We start from the raw sequence: 22,618 nt of genomic DNA on the forward strand, positions 1-22,618 counted from the left end.
AAATAAAAATGTTTCTCTCTTGAGGGTTTTCAAACATTGAACATTTAAAATTTTTTTGTTCTTCTTTGCCAAATATTTTAGAAGAAGATCAAAGATATTTTCCCCAAAATTGCTGTATCTAAACATATTTTTTATTTCTTTCCTTGCTTGGAAAGAAAATTGTCTAAAAAATACACTGTTAATCTTGGTCTCCTAAAGCATTGACACTCATGCTCAGGGAATAATTACGAAATTGCTTTAAAAAGTTGACTTTTTACTCCTCTCTTATTGTGCCACCATATCCTCATCCATCTGTCTACCCATTTAGCTAGATGAGTCTTGAAGGTAGGACACTATTGTAGGTGCTGGGGATTCAGAGATGAACCCTACCTGCAATGAGTTTACAATCACGCAATAGTTGTCCCTTACCACTTACACCACTCATGCTAAAATGTTCCTTTACTCTGTGCCAGCTCTTTGTGCTTCACACACACATATGTATCCATCAGCTGAAACATCTGCCAAAAATTTCTATGGGAACTGACATGGAATTCATGGCATAACTAATACTGTCTGTATTCATTTAGGCAACAGCTAAGGTGCTCTGACAAAAAGCCTATAAAATATAACAGTTGCTTGGTGATAGGTGGGGCAACAGGGAAGGATTGTAATGGGCACAAGGAAACTGGCGATCATGGGTTTATTCATTATTGTGATTGTGATGACAGTTTCACAGGCATATCCCATAAACCAAAACATATCAAACTGTATCAGTTAAATATGTGCACATTATTTTACATCAAATTTATACATCAATAAAGCTCTTAAAACTATTGTAGTTTAAATGAATACTTTTCTGTCACATATGTTTGTTCTGTATAGTCTGGCGTGGAATTTCTACCTCTCAGATGATTCAGGGACCTAGATTTCTTCCATCTTTTTTGTCTCTTCATCTCCCTAGGGTGCTATCTTCATTTGCATAGTCAATGTTGGTTTTCTGCTATACCTTCCATCATACTTCATTGAGAAGAGTTAAAAACTACACACCAGGGACAGTGAGTAATCTTAAATCAGAGATAGTACGGAATTTGCACTTCTACTCATATTCTTTTTCCAAATTTAATCATATTGCCACACCTATCTGCAAAGGAAACTAGGAAATATGGACCCTAACCAGATGGCTTTGTGACTGACTTAAACACTAGGAGAAGGGAAGAAAGTGAGAATGGCATTTGGAGGGACAACTAACCATCTGCACAGTAGCTTTATTTATAGAATGCATACTCTAATTGCTTTATTATATTACTAATTTGTTCCTCCCAGCTCTTCCATGAGAAAGCTGTGATTGTTGATCATACCTAAAAGATGACGAAAATGCATAAGGTCATACAGTTTGTATACCATGTAATTTCATGGTTGTCAATTTACATAGACTATTGAATGAATCCTGCCTCTGGAATTGTGTAACGAATGGTCATCACAACGGAGCCTTATTGACTGGCTAGGTCTTAGGAAAGTTTCTAAATCTTCTCAAGTTACTTACATAGCTGCTAAGTGGCAGAGCTGGGGTTTGAAAGTGGGCATGGATGGCTCCAGACCAGGTGCTCTTGCAAAACTGTGTGCTAACATGTTAGGTAGTGACTGTGCCTTTTGCATTGCCTCTTTCAACTAGCTAATTTTCACTTTAATTAAGCTTTATAGAAGAAAATACTTACTCATAGATTAGATCAGTGGTTGGCAGTTTTTTTCTTTAAAGGTCTAGATAGTAAATATTTCAATTTGCAGCCCATATGGTCTCTGTCATAAATACTCAACTCTATTATTATAGTGAGAAGCCATCCATAGACAATATGTAAATGAATGAGAATGTCTGTGTGCCAGTAAAACTGTATTTTCAAAAATAGCTGCTGGGCCAAATTTGACTCACAGGAAGTTTATAAATCCCTATATTGGGTAGGAATTTTAGGCCCATGTATGATGAATGCAGGCAGGCTGATTGATATTTTGGGCAATCTTGTGTACAATGAAAATGACTTTCATCTACATGTACCATCATCTAGATTTACTGCTGACCCATAGGGCAGTAGGAGCTGTAAACTGGCATCAGAGCAGTTGTCCTGAGCCATTCTACTTTGGACCAAAGAGCTTAACTCTCAAATTTTAAACTTTGGAGTTCCTGTCGTTGCTCAGTGATTAACGAATCTGACTAGGAACCATGAGGTTGCGGGTTTGATCCCTGGCCTTGCTTAGTGGGTTACGGATCTGTGAGCTGTGGTGTAGGTCGCAGACACGGCTCGGATCCCGAGTGGCTGTGGCTGGTGCCTACAGCTCCGATTAGACCCCTAGCCTGGGAACCTCCATATGCTGCAGGTGCAGCCCTAGAAAAAAACAAAACAAAACAAAACAATTCAAATTTTAAACTTAATTTCTAGGTTTGAAACATTACCAAGCAAAACCTATAAATATCAATAAATTATTGTAAAAAATTAAAGCTCCTCAGAGACTAAGAGAATGTGAGTTATTTTTCTATTTTTATGGGGCACCCTCCCAGTGCACATAGTGAATTCGATTTCTCAGCAAGTCTTCAACAGACCACACTCTCTTATGCTTCCTCCAGGCCACAGCTACTGCCATTGCCCCCAGGTGGATGATCCTTCCTCTCCGCTCTGCTTGGTCAATCCCCATCTCTCTTTTAAGGTCTTGGCAAATGATACCTCTTCTTTGAAACTTCTGTGACTGACTCTCCTTCTGCATTCAACACCTTATTTTCCCCTTGTCTTTACTTCTGTGGAGTGTCCACCTCTCTCATTGAGTTAGCTCTGCCTTCTCTACCTTCTTGACGAAGAGTGAACTTCCTGACAAATAAAATGGTGATTGTTCATTTCCATGTCTCTTACATCTGGGACAGTGTCTGAACATAGTGAAGACACAACACATGCTGCTGAAAAAATGATCTTACTCAGGAATATGCTGTGGTTTCTTTTTTTTTTGTGGCGGGTGGTGGGGGGAGCTTTTGTCCTTTTTTTAGGGCCGTACCCAGGGCATATGGAGGTTCCCAGGCTAGGGGTTTAATCAGAGCTGTTGCCGCCAGCCTTTGCCAGAGCCACAGCAATACCAGATCCAAGCAGCGCCTTCGACCTACACCACAGCTCATGGCAATGCCAGATCCTTAACTCACTGAGTGAGGCCAGGGATTGAACCCACAATGTCATGGTTCCTAGTCGAATTCGTTAACCACTGAGCCACAACAGGAACTCCTGCTGTGGTTTCGTAATGACATGGATGCAGTGGTAATTGATAAATGCTTATTAAACAACTTTATTAATCTTATGAATTCTAAATGAGTTGCTATTTATTAAAAGGAGTTGAAATGGCTCAAAGATTAATAAAGGAGGAGATAACTGCCATTCTCTTTCTATTTACAAAGAAAAATTACACATATAGGGTAAAATTTGAATGTTTTTATTGTTTTCTAATCCACTTCTGATTCTGTTGCTTCACTGTTTAGAACTCATTAATACAGGGAAAAAATGTTTTCTGCTTAATTCTTCATAACCCATTAATACAATTAATGAGAAGAACACATTTTGAGAGTATTATACTAAACTGTAGTTTTAACTACACATATATATATTGCATTGGTCATGCCATATATTTCTTTCTAATCATCGAAGGATCTCACGGGCACTCAACATCAAAAGCTTTATATAATTATGTCTTACTTGCAAACATTTCATATGTGCAGTATGAGATAACTACTGCCTTATAAACTTTTATGGTGCATTTTGAGGCATGTAAAATTTCATATGATTTTGAATAATCACATTCAGTTAAAACTTCAGTAGTTAATATGCACACAAATTAAAGTTTATTAAGAGGGTAAATGTCTAATGAGCAGAGGGGTAAAATAAAATGTTACTCAATTAAGAAAGAAACATTTTTATTACACATTTCATTTATGTTTCCTATTGTGTGACTGCTGCACATGGACGCCCCTGATTCTTAAAAGCCTGCTAAGATGTGTCCTATATCTGCTTCTTATCCTTCTCTCTACATCTAGAGAGGCTTTCCCTGATTGAAACATCTCCATGCAGAGAATTTGACACCCATGAACCTCAGCCAGGTGAGGTAAATACTGTCATATATCTCATTTTACAAGGAAGAATACTGAGGCCCAGACAGCTCAGAGGTCTTTACCCAGGGCATACATGTAGGATATTGCTACCCTGGTGCTCAAACGCAAGTCATAAAAAGAAAATGGCAATATCAACAACATTATGCTTTCATGAGTTGCGACATGCTGTATAAAATAGATAAACATAGGGAACTATGTTCAGTATTTTACCATATGTACACCAGAAAATAACACAACACTGTAAATAAACTATACATCGATCAAAATTTTTTTAAGAAAAAAAAAGAATTAAGACACTCTTCACAGCCCCACTTATTTGTCTCAGTTCATCTTCAGTACCAAGAGTACACAGCTTCCCTTATGGGCACAAAACTTACTTTCACAGTCATTCAATCTGTAATCAGTACCTCCTGAGTATTGGACCTAAACGGGCTGTTTTAGGGCAATAAAGCATTGGGAAGAAGTCAAAACTCATCAAACAAAAGGGGCCATCAGTAAATCAAACAACTTGATGGGCTGGATGGGAGAAAAATATCCTAACAGAATTTCACAGCACCAATTGTATGGAGCTCTGGACCAGAACAAGGTCAGCAAGGTCTGAGGTCTGAGGAGTCGGGCACCGTGTACATACATGGAAACATGACAGTAAGGGGGTGCTGGGAAAACAGCAGTTGGCAGAGGTGTAGATCCTTGCAAGACAAGGTTTTATAATTCCAGCTGTCTGTTTCTCTGGGCATGAAATAACAGCTTCCAAGGAGACATTGGAAGACAGAACACTAAGTGGTCATGGTCCTACTAAAAAGAGAACTACAGCTTGGGGTGGAGCAGAGTCTGGAAGGAGAGATTCACAGGGGACTGAGTCAGGAGACAGCCAGTCTGAACTGAGAGTCTTACTGAATCATGGCATCCTGGCCCAGTGTGCACAGGAAGGGCTTTTGGTGAGCAATTCTGCTGTGCCCTTTCTTCAGCTTCCACTTGCCTAGACATTGTGCAGTATAACTGCTCTATATGTCAAACCAGTTTAAAACAGTCCAGACAGAGCTCCATCATTTCTAAACAATATCCAAAGAAGCTTAAAGGGCTTTTGGGACAACATGGTTAAGGGAAGAGCATTTGTCTTTTCTTTTCTTTTTTTTTTTAAAAAAGTGAAATTTGTCATTAGGAAAATATTTTAGAGTCTGAGGTCAGTCTGGCAGCAGAATAATCATCAGGGCATCACCATTTCCATGTCAAAGAGGGGCAAAGAGTTAATGAGGGAGATACTGGCCCATTACCACTCTGCAGTTTTATTTATCTGAGCTGATAACTGTTTACGAGTGCAATGAGGTCAACTCGAAAGTCATGTGAAATCTGAGGCTGAAGTATAACAAAGACTTGGTAAAAATGTTTTTCTTTTTAATTCCTGGAAAATAATATTCTACACCCTAAAATTATTTTCAATAAAATATTAATGAATATACAATCCTAACATATTCACATATAATAACTAAAGGAAGTGTTTTTAAGTGTTTAACCAATACCACAATATTCATAAAGAAATGTTGCTACATATTTGAGAATATAAATGAGCTACCACAAAACGTTGTTACTTTCTAATAGGATACGTGGAAAAAAATTGAAATTGAAGTTCACTTAAGTGGATAAACTTGTTAGGCAATGACTTGCACTGCCCTTAAAACATTCTGGTACTTTTCTATGATAACAATCATTGCAATATTAGGTTTAATAGAAAAATAATTCCTTGATAAAAATCTTAATAACTTTTAGTATGGCCTTATAGGTTAATAGATATTCAAGTAGGCAAAATTCTGCCAGTTTTTTTTCTTTGTAAGAACACATGTGGTATCTTAAATTCATTCCCTTCATTCTAGAAGTATAGAAACATAGAACCTCGGGAGTTCCCGTTGTGGCGCAGTGGTTAACGAATCTGACTAGGAACCATGAGGTTGCAGGTTCGATCCCTGGCCTTGCTCAGTGGGTTAAGGATCCGGCCCTGCCCTGAGCTGTGCTGTAGGTTGCAGACGTGGCTCGGATCCCACGTTGCTGTGGCTCTGGCGTAGGCTGGCGGCTACAGCTCCAATTCAACCCCTAGCCTGGGAACCTCCATATGCCATGGGAGTGGCCCTGGAAAAGGAAAAAAAAAAAAAAAAAAAAAAAAAAAAAAAGAAAGAAACATAGAACCTCCATGATCCTAAAGGTTGAGCAGTATAGTAATGGGCAAGACACAGATTCTGGACTCAGGGTTTACAGCATAATGAGAGATATGGACAAGAAACCAGAAAAGTCAACGTACATGTGGGACATCCACCATAACTTAGGCATCACTTTTGTGTGGATGGAGTAGACATGGATGTTGAGGGTATCTTAGGATCAATGTACTAAGAATTGGATGGTTTGGGTAGAAAAATGTGCTATCATTTTGGGTACCTCTGTGTTAAATCTATTCACTAGTAAATAATGGCTTTATTTTTCTGACCAACATCGCACCAGTTTGAAGGAGTAAGTAACCTACTGCTTTTGCACATTCTTAGAAGATCCTTAAGTTCTGCCTTGAGAGCTGTAGACTCTAGCAGTGATGAGCTACAGGTGAATTGGAAAGAACCTAACCCATTGCTTCCTACTCTGATCCTCCTTTTGTATTCTTCCTTTGGGATATTTAGTTAGGATTTTTGTAGCAGTGGAATGGGACATGTCAGTGGCATGGAAATGCTCACGAATTAGAGCATAAACATTGATGAACCACTGTTTACACTAAATTAGCCTATATTTTGTCTATATACATTTCCCATGGAACAGCTATGCATTTGAAATTGTAGTAGATGAGAATTATATATCACATTTGATTGTTATCAGATATTGTAACTAATCCATATGTCAGGGAAATACAGAGTACCCTCTGCTTAAAAATTATTTATTGGTCTGAGAGTGGGGGAAGCTGAAAGAGAAAATGCAAGAATAAAAATAAATAGCATGAAAGCAATATTATTGTTTGTTCCAGTCAAGTTGCTTATAATAATAGTGAGAAATAAGAGATACCACTAAAGCATGCAAAGCTATTTTGCTTTTGCACCCTAATTATTTTCAGGGCTGCATAACTCATTAATAATGAGCAACTGGTATAAAACATTCAGATGACTCTACCATTGTTTATATATGAGTCATGAGCTCTAACAATCCTGGTCTTTTGATTAAACAAGAGAAAATTTATTCCTAAATGGTGTTGCTTAAAACATGATCAAAGGCATATATGCAAAATGGGCCCATCTAAAGTACAAGATTGTCAAAACATTTTTTTCCAGGAGAAATAAGAATATAAAAATGACTTGGGTAGATGGAAATCTATAAGTTGTTAAAAGTTATTATCTTTTAAGTCAAAGAAGTTATGAAAAATACAAAACCAGACGATAGGACTTCAAATAAAGAAACTCAATTTAATTCAAATGATATGTTAAATATGTATTATGGGCTCAGCACTGAGCTCATGTCAACATTTCTCTCTGTCTCTTATTTAGATAGCTTGGTTCTACACATCTTTGCAGCCTTACAAAAGCAGGAGAGACATGAAGAAGTTGAATTTAATATTGAATCATGGAAAAACTCAAAGTAATTGTGGGGAACTATATTGAATAACAGAAAAATGTAATAAAATGATAATGATTATAGTAAATATGATAATCATAATAACAACAATAATACAAATTGAACTTCTCTTAGTGATAAATTTTTTTATTCTCATGAAACTACTAACTACTATAGACTGGGTAACACCACCTGAATATTTCTGCATCAAGGAAACACAAAGACTTAGAGGATCTTGAGTCTACTGTTGAAACAAAAATGCCCTAGTACAGATCATTTTCTCTTTTTCATGTTACTACAATCTCTTTTTAACTGGAGTACCATGCCTTTGGTGTAGGATACACTTTAGCAGACATTGAAAATCCCATGTGACTCCATTACAAAGACTAGTAGACAGCTCAACAAGGCTGAAAGTGGGGAACAAAATGCACGAACAGGGCAAAGAAAATATTTCAAGTTAATTACTATGGGGCCTGTGTTCGGTTTTATTGGTGATCGTCCTTTGAATGTTCAGTGAGGTGGACCTTATTTAAAGGCAGTTGTTCAGTTGACAGTTGGGCCACCTATTGTTACTTTTCCCTATGAAAATCTTTGGCTGAAATTAATGGTAATGCTTGCTTTTCATAAAAGTGATGGATATATTATTCCCTCAGATAGTTTCAGAAATGAAATTTAGGTAGTGTGACATTAACAAACAGTGCATTTCCTTCCTGAGCCTCAAATTTAACATGAGCACTTAAAGAATGGGCCAGTGTTTTTAAATGAAACAAACATGTTTTTCTCCTCCTTCATTAAGTAAACAAACACTTGAGTGTCTTCTCTGGGCCATTGCTGAGCTGGGCCCTGAAACTGAGGTATGGACAAGGCAGACCTGCTGCTCTCGTGGAATTAAGTCAGCTGCTGAATCCCAGTTAAGTGTTCTTGTGTCGTGTGACTCACAGGCCCATACTTTACATCTATTGTCTCCCTGTCGAGTTATACTTATATTCATATATCATATTCTAAACACATATGAACTTTATGGAATTTATTTTAACATTGGTTGTCTGTCAACCAAGGTGCTTCCAAAAAAAAAAAAAAAAAAGTTTCTTTGGGAAAATAATAGAGTATGGTTGAATTTCCCAAACCTCAATGGAAAATTATACTGCATGTACCCTGAATTTTACTCCTGAGTATATTTCTCGGACTGATCTATAAGCTCTGCTGAAAGGCAGAATAACATACTTATGGATCAATAATAAAGTTCAAGAAAGATGGATATTAATGAAATGGCTAAATATAAAATACTCCAGAAACCTTAATAATGTTGTAAATGTGAATAAAAATATCATATGGTGAAATGTGTCAGTGAAAGGAATTGGTACAGACTACATTTTTAGGAGATCGTTATAAGCTCCAGGTGTTGTCAGACAGCATTCAAAGCCAGGTATTTCTTAGAAATATTCTTCCAGCCTATTTATTACTGTTACCAAATAGAGCATGTACACAAAATTATCAAGAGCAATCATATCTTTGCCTTTAATTGGGTACCATTCCAGTATCCTAACATGGATATATCCTTAAAAATGCCCAAAGCATCCAAGAGCCCTCCACATGAAAATGGGACATTCAGACTGAGATGATGAAGAAATGAAGTATACCCAGATGGGACATAGAAAATAGTGAACGCCCATTAACCCTGGCTCATTTTTTGGACTGTGAGTGACCTAAAGTTTGCTACTCCCAAGAGCTCATACAGAAATAAGACCAAGAAGGAGTTTCTGTTGTGGCTCAGCAGTAATGAATCCGACTTGTACGTAGGTTCGCTCCCTGGCCTTGCTCAGTGAGTTAAGGATCTAGAGTTGCAGTGAGCTGTGGTGTAGTTTGCAGAAGTGGCTAGGATCCCATGTTGCTGTGGCTCTGGCATAGGCCATCAACCACAGCTCCAATTCTACCCCTAGCCTGGGAACCTCCATATGCCATGGGTGCAGCCTTAAAAAGACAAAAAAAGGAAAAAAGAAATAAGACCATGAGAAGTCCTGGGGACCACTGAGAGAGTTGTGTTTGTGTGTGTGTGTGTGTGTGTGTGTGTGTGTGTGTGTGTGTGTGTGTGTTTAAGAGGAACAGTTTCCCTGAGGAAAGAGTTTGGGAACTGAAAGTTTGTTTGGGAGGTGATTCTTGGAAATACCAGGAGAGGAATGGGCTAGGGAATCGAAAAGGAACAAAGTCAGAAAAGAGTGTGTTCTTTTGTAAGTTACTACTGTGAGCAACTGGGCTCAAATTCCACTGGGGACTCATAGGTGACATTACAGAATATGCGTCAGAATTACCCAAACAAAGGGTGAAAAAGGGTGAAAAAAAATTTACAGCTCCCCATCTGTCATTGATTTGATGGCTGCTTGCAAGGACATTAATTTTCTGGCACTGCTGGCTTACTTTCTATTCAGGCCAAGCATACTCCCTCAGCCAGAAAAGTAAAAATAGTCCTTAAGTAATTGCAATAAGAAAACATCATCATTTAGAGGTGAATTTTGAGGGGTTATGAACAGTGATACCACAGTGTCTACTGAAGAGGCACGGAGATGAAATAATTTTGTCCAGTAAAGTATAATAGAAAAAAAATGGATCAGAGCTGATAGATCTGAGTTTAAATCTTGATTTGTTTGTTTATCAGCTCTGTGACCCTGGTTAAAGTTCTTAAATGTTTGTAGCTGTAGTGCTTCCATTTATAAACTAAGACAATGCCGGTATTAAAGGGCAGTTATAAAAATTAAATGGGACCAGAGTTCCCACTTTGGTGCAGTGGGTTGAGAATCTTATTGCCATGGCGCCGGTGGCTGGGGAGGCACAGGTTCGATCCCTGCTTGGCACAGTGGGTTAAGGATCTGGCATGGCCACAGTTGCCACATAGGTCACAGCTGTGGCTTGGATTCAGTCCCTGGTCTGAGAACTTCCATATGCCATGGAGGCAGTCATTAAAAAAAAAAAAATTAAATGAGACGTTGGATATACAGGTTGACACAGAGTTAGACGCTTATTAGTGCCTAATGACTAGAAATCTGTTGTTTATTCATTCAGGAAATATTTATGTACTATGTGCCAGCCTGTGGTAGATGAGGAACATAGAGATGAACCAAACAAATGCAACACATCATGTAGCTGTGTTCCACTGGGAGAGGTAAATAGTGAGTAAATACACATAAATATTTAAGCTGCTTGTCAGTTAACCCACCCAACAGTATCTGATAAGAGCTTCTACTTCAACTACCTAAGTAAGATGATTACAAGACATGTCTCAAAATGGGAAGTGTGGAGAAAATGAGATCTCTGGAATGAATAATTAGCGTGCTTGCAGTTACCTCTGACCTCAAATATGCTGATAAACTCTCTAGATCTGTTAATTTTCTTGTGCCCTCAATTAGCAGGCAGAGTGGTCTCTGATGCTCTCGTATTTCTCCTCTCTTTTTAAGGTGTTTGTCCCTTTGCTAGATCCTCGCACCTCCCCCTGGGATTTGGTGCTGTCTCTTTGCTGCTCAAGGCCAACCCAAATGTCCACCTTCTCTTCTATTAAAACATATGCAGAGTTCCCCTTGTGGTTTGGTAAGTAACGAATCCGATTAATACCCATGAGGATGGGGATTGGATCCCTGGCTTCACTCCGTGGGTTAAGGATCTGATGTTGCGAGCTGACGTGCAGGTTGCAGATGCAGCTCGGATCTGGAGTGACTGTGGTTGTGGCATAGTCCAGCAGCTGCAGATCCGACTGACTCCCAGCCTGGGAACGTCCATATGCTGCAAGTGCAGCCCTAAAAAAAAGAAAAGAATAGAAAAAAGATGCCAGTAGGGCTGCAGTTAAAGGCAGCAAACAAACAAACAAAAAACATGCATGTTTTATTTTATAAGAAGGTACTTTCAGTTTATTTGTCATATTACAAAAGCGTGGAGAAATTCATTCTGACTAAGGTGTCAATAGATGGTATGGTTTAATGCATTACCTTCCCTCCAGACTTTTCTGCCTTTAGAATTTCAGGTTAGTAGAAGAGCTATTTTTATCAGAAAGTCCTTTGTCATGATTGTCAATTCTGTCTGAAGGAATGGGGAATAGGAACATTTAAAATGCTTGCTTCTGTCACTTAAGATAAAACATGATAGAAGACAATATGAGAAAAAGAATGTATATGTATGTATAACTGGGTCACTTTGCTATACAAGAGAAGTTGACAAAACATTGTAAATCAGCTATAATAATTTTTTTTAATTCTTGCTTCTGGATGGAATTTTACCTTGCTTAGTCCTAATAATCACCCTATGAGGCTGGTATTAGCATTGAGTGTCAACGTTATATAGATAAAGAAGCTGGGACTTAGCCATCCATTTGCCTAAGGTCACTAAGCCATGAACCTTGAAATGAGGATTCAAAGTCAGATCTAACTATAAAGTATGATCATTTCTTTAGTGCACGGGACCACCTGCGCAGTGGTACCCTGATGAACTCTCTAGATCTGTTAATTTTCCTGGAGTGATTAGAAGATGACAGTCACTCCAAGAACTAGAAGGAACTCATCCCCTGTCTGAGTTGGCATGGTTAACAGAGGTCCAACGCCAGGGTGTCTTGACCCCAAAATGTTACATAATTGATACATATTGTCCTTTGCCCCCTACTCCCATTCATTCCTCCAAAATCATACTTCCTAACTTCTATTGTATCATACAGTCAAAAGGTGACAGAGCCAGGATTCAAAATCCAGTATGACTCACAGAGCCAGAGCTCTTAAACTCTCGACTCCACTTGCTTGACAATGGGAATGGCTCATGACTCGCCTCCAGCACCGTAATGTACACGGGCACTTCAACAACCCTTTTAAATCCATGTTAAACTCCAGTTTCTGTTAGCCATGCCAGGCTCCAGCTTTCTAATCAAACCACTTCTTTTGCTGTGCTCCTATTCTTTCCAGCATTATCTTCTCCTGCCACTATTCAAATTAGAGTGACAATTCTCCTCTTTACCAGTTTTCACTGTTTTTACACCAACCCCTTCTCTCTAGGCTGTAATTTTGCCTTTTTGATTCTACAGTTCCCTATTATGGGGATCACATTTCCCAAGATTATTAAATCCACAAAAAGCATGACCCAGAACTCTGGCAACTGTTTTCCTCTCCAGAAACCAAAATGAATCCTAGGATAAGATTCAGGAACCAGGATCCCTACAAAATCTGGGAGAACCTTTTTGGAGAATAATCTTTTTGGTAGTTAATTTGGATACACATTCAATTTCTAGACACACCCCAGGCAACTGTTAAAAGAATCACATTCGAAATTAAGGCTACTATGTTTTAATCACCTTAGGGTATTTCTTTAGTCTTGGCTTCTCAAGCTCAACTTTGAAATTTTGGGGTTTTTTTTCACTTGGTTGCCTCTCTTGGACATTTTAATTATTTGCCCCAAAGTCCTTCATATTAAAGCTTACTTGGACTGAATGCTTGCACTTTATGTTCCCATCTCAAATACACTGCCTTCCCCATATCAGCCTCCTCCTACCACTTAACTACTATCCTGATACAGACTACCAAGATAATAATAACTATCACTATTGCTGCTGTTATTGTTATATAGACATATTTTACTGGGAACTGCTCTAATTGGTCAGTCCACAAACTTATTTTTTGCTTACATCAATGTTCCTCACTCAGAAATCCCTCTGGCTCTTCATTCATTTTTGCCCTAATTACTTACCTCTTTTTTTTTTTTTAAAGATTCTTATTTTTTCCATTATAGTTGATTTACACTGTTCTGTCAATGTCTACTATACAGCAAAGTGACCCAGTCATTCACACACACACACACACACACACACACACACACACACACACACACACACACACATATTCTTTTTCTCACATTGTCTTCCATTATGTTCCATCACAAGTGATTAGATATAGTTCCCTGTGCTACACAGCAGGATCTCATTGCTTATCCACTCCAAATGCAAGAGTTTGTATCTATTAACCCCAAACTCCTAGTCCCTCCCACTCCCTTCCCCCTAGTTACTTACCTCTTATTAATATAAACACTGGATTTGGCAAGTAGATTTTTTAGATTATCTGCTCTCCTTGTATCTTATTTTATTTTATTTTTTTTTTGCCACATCCCCCGTATGTGGAATTTCCTGAGCCAGGGATTGAACCTGGGCCACCAGTGAGCCAAGCCACAGTAGTGACAACGTCAGATACTTAATCTGCTGAGCCATCAGGGAACTCCTTGTTTTGATTTTTTAATTAACGTCTTAGACTAGATGACTTGAAGTTTTAGACTTTCCTCACACACTGACTCCATCATCATGTAAGAGGTTCTCTAACCCTTTCTCCCTCTACATGAGGCAGGTATATACTTTGCTTCATCTACTCAACCTATCATAGCATACATCTGAGGAAAAATTTTGACTTTTTAAAGTATGATCTTTATGGAGTCCCCTAGTGGCCTAGCAGGTTAAGGATCCAGAGTTGTCACTACTGTGGCTTGGGTTCAGTCCCTAGCCTGGGAGCTTCTGTATACTATGGGTGCAACCAAAAAAAAAAAGTATGATCTTTGGTCCAGATCATGACTAACACCTTTTCTCTGTTTCTCTCTGGAAGTGGAGAGAACCGTATCAGCCTCTAGCCCTGATCTTTCCTTCAGCTTCCGTTTATAAGGCTTCCATTTAAGATGAGCCTAAGCTGGCCTCCTTTAGGGAAATCGGTGGTGACTGTTGATAGAAAGCATTGTCTTTGATGTTATGGGAGAGGTGGGGAAAGACAAAATCAGTGGAGCACAGCCTCGATCCTATAGGAACTTTCAATAAATGAGAACATAAGATGACAAAAGTTCCTGAGGGGCTGTGTGGAGTGAAGAGGAAAGTACCCCTCTCTCTTCCAGCGGTAATAATGAAAGAATCCATTTGAAATTATCCTTGAAGAATAAGTAGGTAAGAACAAGAGTTAATGTAGATGGTATATAATAAAGAAAATTTGAATTCAGGGGACTTGACATCCTATGCCAAGCACTTAACCAATGTTTTCTAATGACACTGCATATTATTTAATAGGTAGAGGGAAAGAGAAATTTCTTCCAAGAATAAATCAATGAAAACACAGATACAAAGCTCAGAGCATGCTCGAGTTAATGGAAATAAATGATATGATTTGAAATAGCAAAAAATGAAACTAAAAAGAAATTTGAGATTAATTACTGAGGTCTTTGTAAGGTTTGATAAGAATTTTGAAAACACTTTTACCCTTGCTTGATTTAGCAAAGTTTTGTTGAGCATCTACTACGTAGGAGACATGAAGCATGAATTAGTGAATAAAACAGTGTTAAAAATAAATGAACAAGGGAGTCTTTATTAGAGTAACTTTATCTCATTTGCTAAGAACAAAAACCAGAACAAGCAGATTGAAGAGACTAAATGGAGATGATGGCATATTAGTCTCTTAAAAATTCAATAATGATGGAAATTATAGAGTTAGGACAGTAGATTGAGGAGGATGGAGTAAAAGGATGGGAGCATAGAGAGATTTTGAGTGTGTCTGTAGTCTGAGGAGTAAGAGAAACTTGGGAGGAATAAACTGAATAAACAAAACTAGGCAAAATTCAAGGGACAATTTTATAATACATAGCAGTGAGTATATGTAAGATTGTATGGATAGAGGGCTTTACAGAGTAAGAGAATTCCTTTACTAAATTGGAAATGAAGGTGGTAAAGATAGATAAAATGATCGCTACACTTTATGCCAGAAGACTTCTTTGTGGTTTTATTTTGCTTTTTTGTTGTTTGTTTTTGTTTTTATAAAGAAAACTAGATAATTTGCTGAACTGTAAAAAGAAGGGATAGAGCCTGAGGAAACATTATGAAGATTGCTGAAATAGGAGCTCAGCTAGGAATGGGAGAATTAACTGCTGAGACACTCTGGGCCCAGTTTCACAAAAAGTAGATGTGAAGAGCTCACAAAATTTTTCATGAATACCACATGAACTACAAAGATAATTGAAAGAAAACCTTAATGACCTGTGAGCATGTGGAGCAATGAGGTGGTAAGGCAAGGAAATATTTTTCTCTTTCAAAAAGAGCTGCATGCAAGGAAAAGTGTATAGAAGCAAAAGTCATGCAAGGTGTTACTATCCTGAAAAGTCAATGGTGTATAATCGGAGATGGCTTTGACTTTTCTGCTTTTGAATACAGGGTGTAGGTTTTACAGGTTTGAGTTATAAAGTTTTATATCAGCATAATATGATTCTAAAGCCTAAGAGGCATTTCTGCAAATGACCCCAGGGTTTCCAATACTCAGCCCTATTGACCAGCTGACAACCACGGAGACATCACCCTGTGAAAGCAATTTCCTTTGCATTAAGTACCACATCATCTTCAACTGCCTGTTTTTCTTCATCTGTCTTTCTCTCCTGTCTTTTTGCTGCTACTAATATAAGACTATTTACACATTTTAGTTATGTTGTGGTCACTATTGTGGAGACTACAATTTCTTCTTTTTTTTTTTCTTTTCTTTCTTTTTTTTTTTTTTGTTGCTGTTCTTCAGGTTTAATTTTTTTTAATTTTATTTTATTTATTTTTTTTGCTTTTTAGGGCCACACTACAGCATATGGAAGTTCCCAGGCTAGGGGTCAAATTGGTGGTGCAGCAGCTGGCCTACACCACAGCCACAACAACGCAAGCTCCTTTACCCACTGAGTGAGGCCAGGGCTTAAACCTGCATCCTTATGGTTATTAGTCGGGTTTGTTTCCACTGAGCCACGAAGGGAACTCCCGAGACTACAACTCACTTGAAGCTGAAAGATCCACTCACTGGCCATTCACAGAATTGTTTCTTGTGAACTGCTGGACTGCTGGCCTCAGTGTCTGCTAGCTGGCTTCTCCTGGGGGGGTTGGTCACAACATGGTGGCTTGATTATTCCAGAACAGTGATACCATAGAGGGAGGGAGGGTGGAGGAGGAGGGGGGGATGGAGGAGAGAGAAAGAGAGATCTTTGAAAGATCAAGAGAGTTTCTGGGTTAATGAATGGATCTTACTAGTATAAGATATTTATATAGTTTTACTCCTAGATGCTATATGGTATCTTCAGATAGTGATATTCATAAAGCATCAAAAATCATAAAGTAAAAATTGAAGGAAGAGCAATGCATACACTAAAGTACCCAAGTTCACACAACTGTATCAAGCCCATCTAATTATGACTCCAGACCTAGTACATTGCTGTTTTCATTTAAGGTTAAATTAATGCTCAGTCTGTTTGGCCCACATTAGAAATCATCCAGAATTTAAGGATTAATGTCCTGTAGGGTTGTTTGTTTGTTTTTTTAATGCTTGAATATTAGATTACCAAGTCATTTGGTTAACATGGAGGGAAAGAATGGAAAGAGAAAATTTATTATAAAATGAAGTAGAGCTTGACCGATTAAAAATGTAGTAAAGACATTGAAGAACAGCAGTTGGGGTTATTAGTTTCAATAATTAGAGGGAATTAATATCTCATAAGACATAAGGTTACAATGTTTATATTAAGAGGAACCATAAATTACTGTCTAGGAATTTCTTGAGTTATAGACAGCTAGGATTTTTTTTTTTTTTCTGAACTTTGGCACTGAATTACTAAGTTGATTTTTTTATTCCCTACCAAGTTTAGGGAATTGATTGATTCAACATTATTGCTAAATTTAAGGGTTTTTTTTTTCTTTTGAGACCAGTACTCAGCCCTATTAGACTTAATGTCTTCTTTTTAATAAAAATTCTCTATACCAGTGCTCAGTCCTATTAGACTTAATGTGCTCTTTTTATAATTATTACTTTTTTATGCCTGTTTTACAATTCTGAAATAAAATTAATAGATAACAACCTATCTACAAGCAAAATCTTCAAAATCCAGTGTAATGCCATAATTCAGATGTAACTATTCTATATTTTAGGGAAAATTGGTGGTTTTTTCCTCATTTTACCAAGAGTTGTTCATTATTTTGGAAAATTGCATCACCAGTGGAAATATCAGTTGTAGTATTTGATTGTAATAAAACTGTAGCAATCTCTTTTTGAAGTGACATGTGGATTCAGGCATTTGACTACTTCAGTATGTCTTCAAGTATAGTTATATAAGAAAATACACATATTTAAATTCATATTGCATTATATTAAATTAATCCCTTTAATTTCTTCTTTGTATGTGTGAAATTTTGTGTGTTAGGTAGGTTTGTCTATTAATTTCACCTCAGTGTGAAGCAGAGCAGGACTCTAGTCATTGTGGAACTCACTTGAAGCTGAAAGATCCACTCACTGGCCATTCACAGAATTGTTTCTTGTGGACTGCTGGACTGCTGGCTTCAGTGTCTGCTAGCTGGCTTCTCCTAGGGGGGTTGGTCACAACATGGTGGCTTGATTATTCCAGAACAGTGATACCATAGAGGGAGGGAGGGTGGAGGAGGAGAGGGGATGGAGGAGAGAGAAAGAGAGATCTTTGAAAGATCAAGAGAGTTTCTGGGTTAATGAATGCATCTATGTGCCAAGCTAGTGGTGAACTCCAATACTATGGAAACAGAAGCTCCTGTATTCAGGACTCTGTGGACTTCACTCTATGTTAAGTCTTCATCTGGCTGTTCATTTATATTCTTTATAATAAACCAATAAACATGGGTAAGTTTTTCCCTGAGTTCTGTGAGCCACTGTAGGAAATTATTAAGCCTGAGTAGGGGAATGAGAATTCTGGATTTATAACCAGCTAACACCTGGGACTTGCAGCTGGTGTCTAAAGTAAGGGGGGTATGGTGGAAGGGGTAGTATTATGAGATTGAGCCTTTAATCTGTGAAGTCTGCATTAAGTGTAGATATTATCAAAATTGAATTACAGTTGATGTTAAGAAATTTGGAGAACTGGTCAGAGCAAGAAAACTCCCACTTTTGGTGTCAGAAGTGTTCTACTGGCAGAGAAAAGACATTTATTTTTAATCATTTATAAAGGAAACCACAACACCCACATAAATTCTTTCAAGATGGGTGGAAAAAATAATTGTGAAGATACTTTGATAAGTATGACATGTTAGACATCCTTAAGGGGCTATTATTATACATATCATTGTTTCTGTGGAGAAAGGCCTTCCAAGTTCAAAATAACATCCATGCAAATAAACTTAAGAAAAACAATCTATCTGTATAATTGAATTTCCCATAAGACTCATGTTTGTATAGATAAAATTGTCTGAAGTAATTCTTGCAATAAGTCCTGATAAGGAGGCTGACAAGGAAATATTTTTACTCTGGTTAAATTTAAATTTTTTTTTTTTTTTTTTTTTTTTTTTTTTTTTGCTATTTCTTGGGCCGCTCCTGCGGCATATGGAGGTTCCCAGGCTAGGGGTCTAATCGGAGCTGTAGCTGCCGACCTACGCCAGAGCCACAGCAACGTGGGATCCGAGCCGCGTCTGCAACCTACACCACAGCTCACGGCAACGCCGGATCGTTAACCCACTGAGCAAGGGCAGGGACTGAACCCGCAACCTCATGGTTCCTAGTCGGATTCGTTAACCACTGTGCCACCACGGGAACTCCTAAATTTAAAATTTTTTGACTGAAATATTTTTCAAATTAGAGTCTCATGCCATTTAAACAGAAAAGCTAGAAGAAAGAGAAGTAAAGCTCCAAAATCTGCTAGTACAAAGATTTGACTTCAGTGTTACAAAGAACTTTCATAGCACTGAATATACAACAGGGAATTAACAAAATTCTTTCAAGAAAGGCAGAACAATTTACAAATTTTAGCTATAGAGCCATAGGAAATTTAATAAACATAGAAGAAGTTATCTATTTTTTTAGTTAGCTGAGCAGCAACAACAAAATAAAAGAATTAGTCACAGTGATTCCTTAAAATAGCTTTAATACAGACAAATCATGCAAATATTTATTTGCTTCACTGTCCTCATATTCTGAGAAACAGAATCATTTTTTAATTACTCATGCATATGAGGCATTGAGTATATCATAAAGAGATTTTAGCTATTATTCAGTAATGGTCTCCTCAAAATGCAACTTTACCAATAAAGTTAGCAAAATAAGCTCTGTGTGCTACTGCAAGAACCTACATAGATCATTTGTGAAAAATAACTTTTAGCAATCTGAGCTAAAGTTTGAAATGTTTTTGGTGTAGAATATTAAATGTCAGCCTGATTAGCTACTCGCTCCTGAAATTTAAGATTCCAACTATATGTAAGATACTGGAAGAGAGTAAAAAATTAGCAATATTTGTCAAAATATATGCCAAGAATTTTTTGGTATCATGACCGTGAGCATCATTGTCATTATCATCATTACATCCAATCAATTAAGCAATATGGTGCTGTCTGGGTTATGCAAATTGGCCTATTGCCTGAAAATATAAAGTCCAGAATTAGTTTATAGACAACTGATTCATATGGAAATTTTGTAAAAAAAAAAAGGGATTTCTTTGATTAGATACATATTGAAACGTGGCTAGAAGTTAAAATGGACAATAAGATTTAAAAATTTAGCTTGTATGGACCCACTCTTTGTTAGGACTGCTCTTTTCTTTGATGGTTTCCTTTAAGTTTTCAATCCCTTCTCTCTCTTCATCTACACATGAAATATTAATGTTCAAGTTCAGCATCTCATTTTCTCTATCCTCTATATAGTCTCTCCAATACATTCCCTTTGTTTAACTTCCGTTTACGTGTCGATGATACCAAAATTTCTGAATCTATCACAGGCATTGCTCCAATATTTCATTGGCTATTATGATGCTATATACCTATTGTTCATTATGTGAATTGAACATACTTACATCTCCTACCTTGTTTTCTTAGAAATGACAGAAAAGGTATTTTAAAATAGAATTAATCAGGATCAAGATGGCAGAGGAGTAGGACTTGGAGCTCACCTTTTCCCACAAACATATTTTTTTTTAAAAAAAAAAACTATGTGTGGAATGATTCTCACAGAAAATCCACTGAACACTAGCAGAAGACCTCAGACTTCCAACAAGGGTGAGAAAATCTTCACAGAATTGGTTAGGACAAAAGGGAAAGAGAACAGAGAGAGAGAGAGAGAAAGACAGGTAAGGAACCAGCACTCTTAGGAGGGGTCTGTGAAAGAGAATAGGGAGCCTGTACACTGAAAGATCCCTTGACTGAAGAGGAGATCAGCTAGGAAGGAGGGGGCACCAAAGGCTTGGAGAAAAGTGCAGCAGCCAGTCTGAGGAGGGTAAAGGAGAGAGAGCGCTGTACAGATGGTCGGTAACACTGCCTCACACACTGCAGTCTGAGACACTCAGGTGGCAGCTGAGGGTCGGGCGTCAGAGGTTGGTTCTGGGGAAGGAACTAGGGATGGCTGTAGGAAATAGCCTGAGGGGGACAGAGAGAGTGGGCCACAGCCAAGGAAGTATGGAAGGAGGCCAGGGGGTTCACTAGAGAAGCAAGGCATCATTGCTGGGGAGTTGTGGAGTGCGAGAGAAGGCGGGCAGGACCACCATAGGAATTACTCTCTCTGCTCGAGTGCAGGTTCTCAGGTGACAGAGTTCCTCTTACTTGGGCTAGGTGGGGGTGTGTGTGTGAGTGCACCTGCATACCCCCTATTAAGGGGAGAAAGACCTGTACAGAGTGAGGAAAGAGGCAGCAAGCATCCAAACAACAGCAGCCAAAGAAATAAGAAACACACACAGGCTTCCACATATTCATTGCCCTCTAATACTGCAGTAGGTAATTGCTTTCCCTAAACTCACAGAGTAAGAAAAACATAATAAAATGAAGAAGCACGGGACCCATTCCCATTTAAAAGAACAGGAGAACTCCCTTGAAGGAGCAAAAAATGAAACAGACCTCTGTAGTCTAATAGACACTTATTTCAAAAAAGGAGGTAATGAAAATACTGGTGGAATTAAGAATGGCTATTGACAGTAATAAATATTACTTTAAAAAAGGAACTGGAAACTATAAGGAGGAGCCAAGAAAAACAAGAAAATTCATTTGCTGAGATGAAACTGAGCTAAAGGCAATGAAGAGCAGAATGAATAATGCAGATGAATGAATAAGTGACTTGGAAAATAGAATAATGGAAATCACTCAATCAGGATAGCCAGATAGGAAGAATGCTTAACACCACTAATTATTAGAGACATGCAAATCAGAACTACAAAAGCCAAATGAAAAAAATGAAAGCACTGTGAGAAATCTATGGGATAATATAAAGCATGCTATTCTATGTATAATGGCGACCCCAGAAGGGGGAGAAAAAGACAAGTGGATTGAAAAAGTATTTTAAGAAATTATGGCTGAAAACTTTCTAAATCAAAAGAAGGAAATGGATATCCAGATACGGGAAGAACAGAGGATCCCAAACAAGATGAACCCAAAAAGACCAACATCAAGATATATTATAATGAAAAAGGCAAAAGTTAGAGGATTCTAAAGGCAGCAAAAGAAAAACAAAGAATTAATTACAAGCAATTTAGTTATACACCTGATGTTGACTTCTTTGTGCCATCATTATCAAAACAATATGGTATAGCCACAAAAACAGAAATATAGATCAATGGAACAGGATAGAAATCCCAGAAATAAACCCAAGCACCCATGGCCAACTAATCTATGACAAAGGAGGCAAGAACACAGTGGAAGAAAGATAGTCTCTTCAGTAAATGGTGCTGGGATAACTGGGAAGCTACATGTAAAAGAATGAAAATAGAACACTATCTAACACCATTCACAAAAATAAATTCAAAATGGATTAAAGACCTAAATATAAGGACATATACTATAAAAATCTTAGAGGAAACATGCAGAACACTCCTTGACATAAATCACAGCAACGTCTTGTTTGATCACCACCCAGAATAATGGCAATAAAGACACAAATAAACCTAATTGGACCTAATTAAACTCAAAAGCTTTTTCACAGCAAAGGAAAC

At 37.8% G+C, this 22,618-nt stretch overlaps 1 long non-coding RNA gene across 4 annotated transcripts in view; it reads left to right on the forward strand.

Moving 5' to 3' along the window:
• The window catches only part of LOC146399834 (uncharacterized), a 309,733-nt gene that overhangs the window by 35,262 nt on the left and 251,853 nt on the right, over nucleotides 1-22,618 (forward strand). For all 4 annotated transcript variants that reach the window (XR_014815146.1, XR_014815147.1, XR_014815144.1 and 1 more), the window contains one exon: nucleotides 11,143-11,272. This is a non-coding gene — a long non-coding RNA (uncharacterized LOC146399834). The remainder of the gene's footprint in view (nucleotides 1-11,142; nucleotides 11,273-22,618) is intronic.

The sequence above is a fragment of the Sus scrofa genome, chromosome 9 (assembly GCF_054392235.1).
Source record: "Sus scrofa isolate SSC_HxYL_T2T_F1_AM1 chromosome 9, Sscrofa_HxYL_maternal_Yorkshire_Landrace_v2.0, whole genome shotgun sequence".
Lineage (NCBI taxonomy): Eukaryota > Metazoa > Chordata > Mammalia > Artiodactyla > Suidae > Sus > Sus scrofa.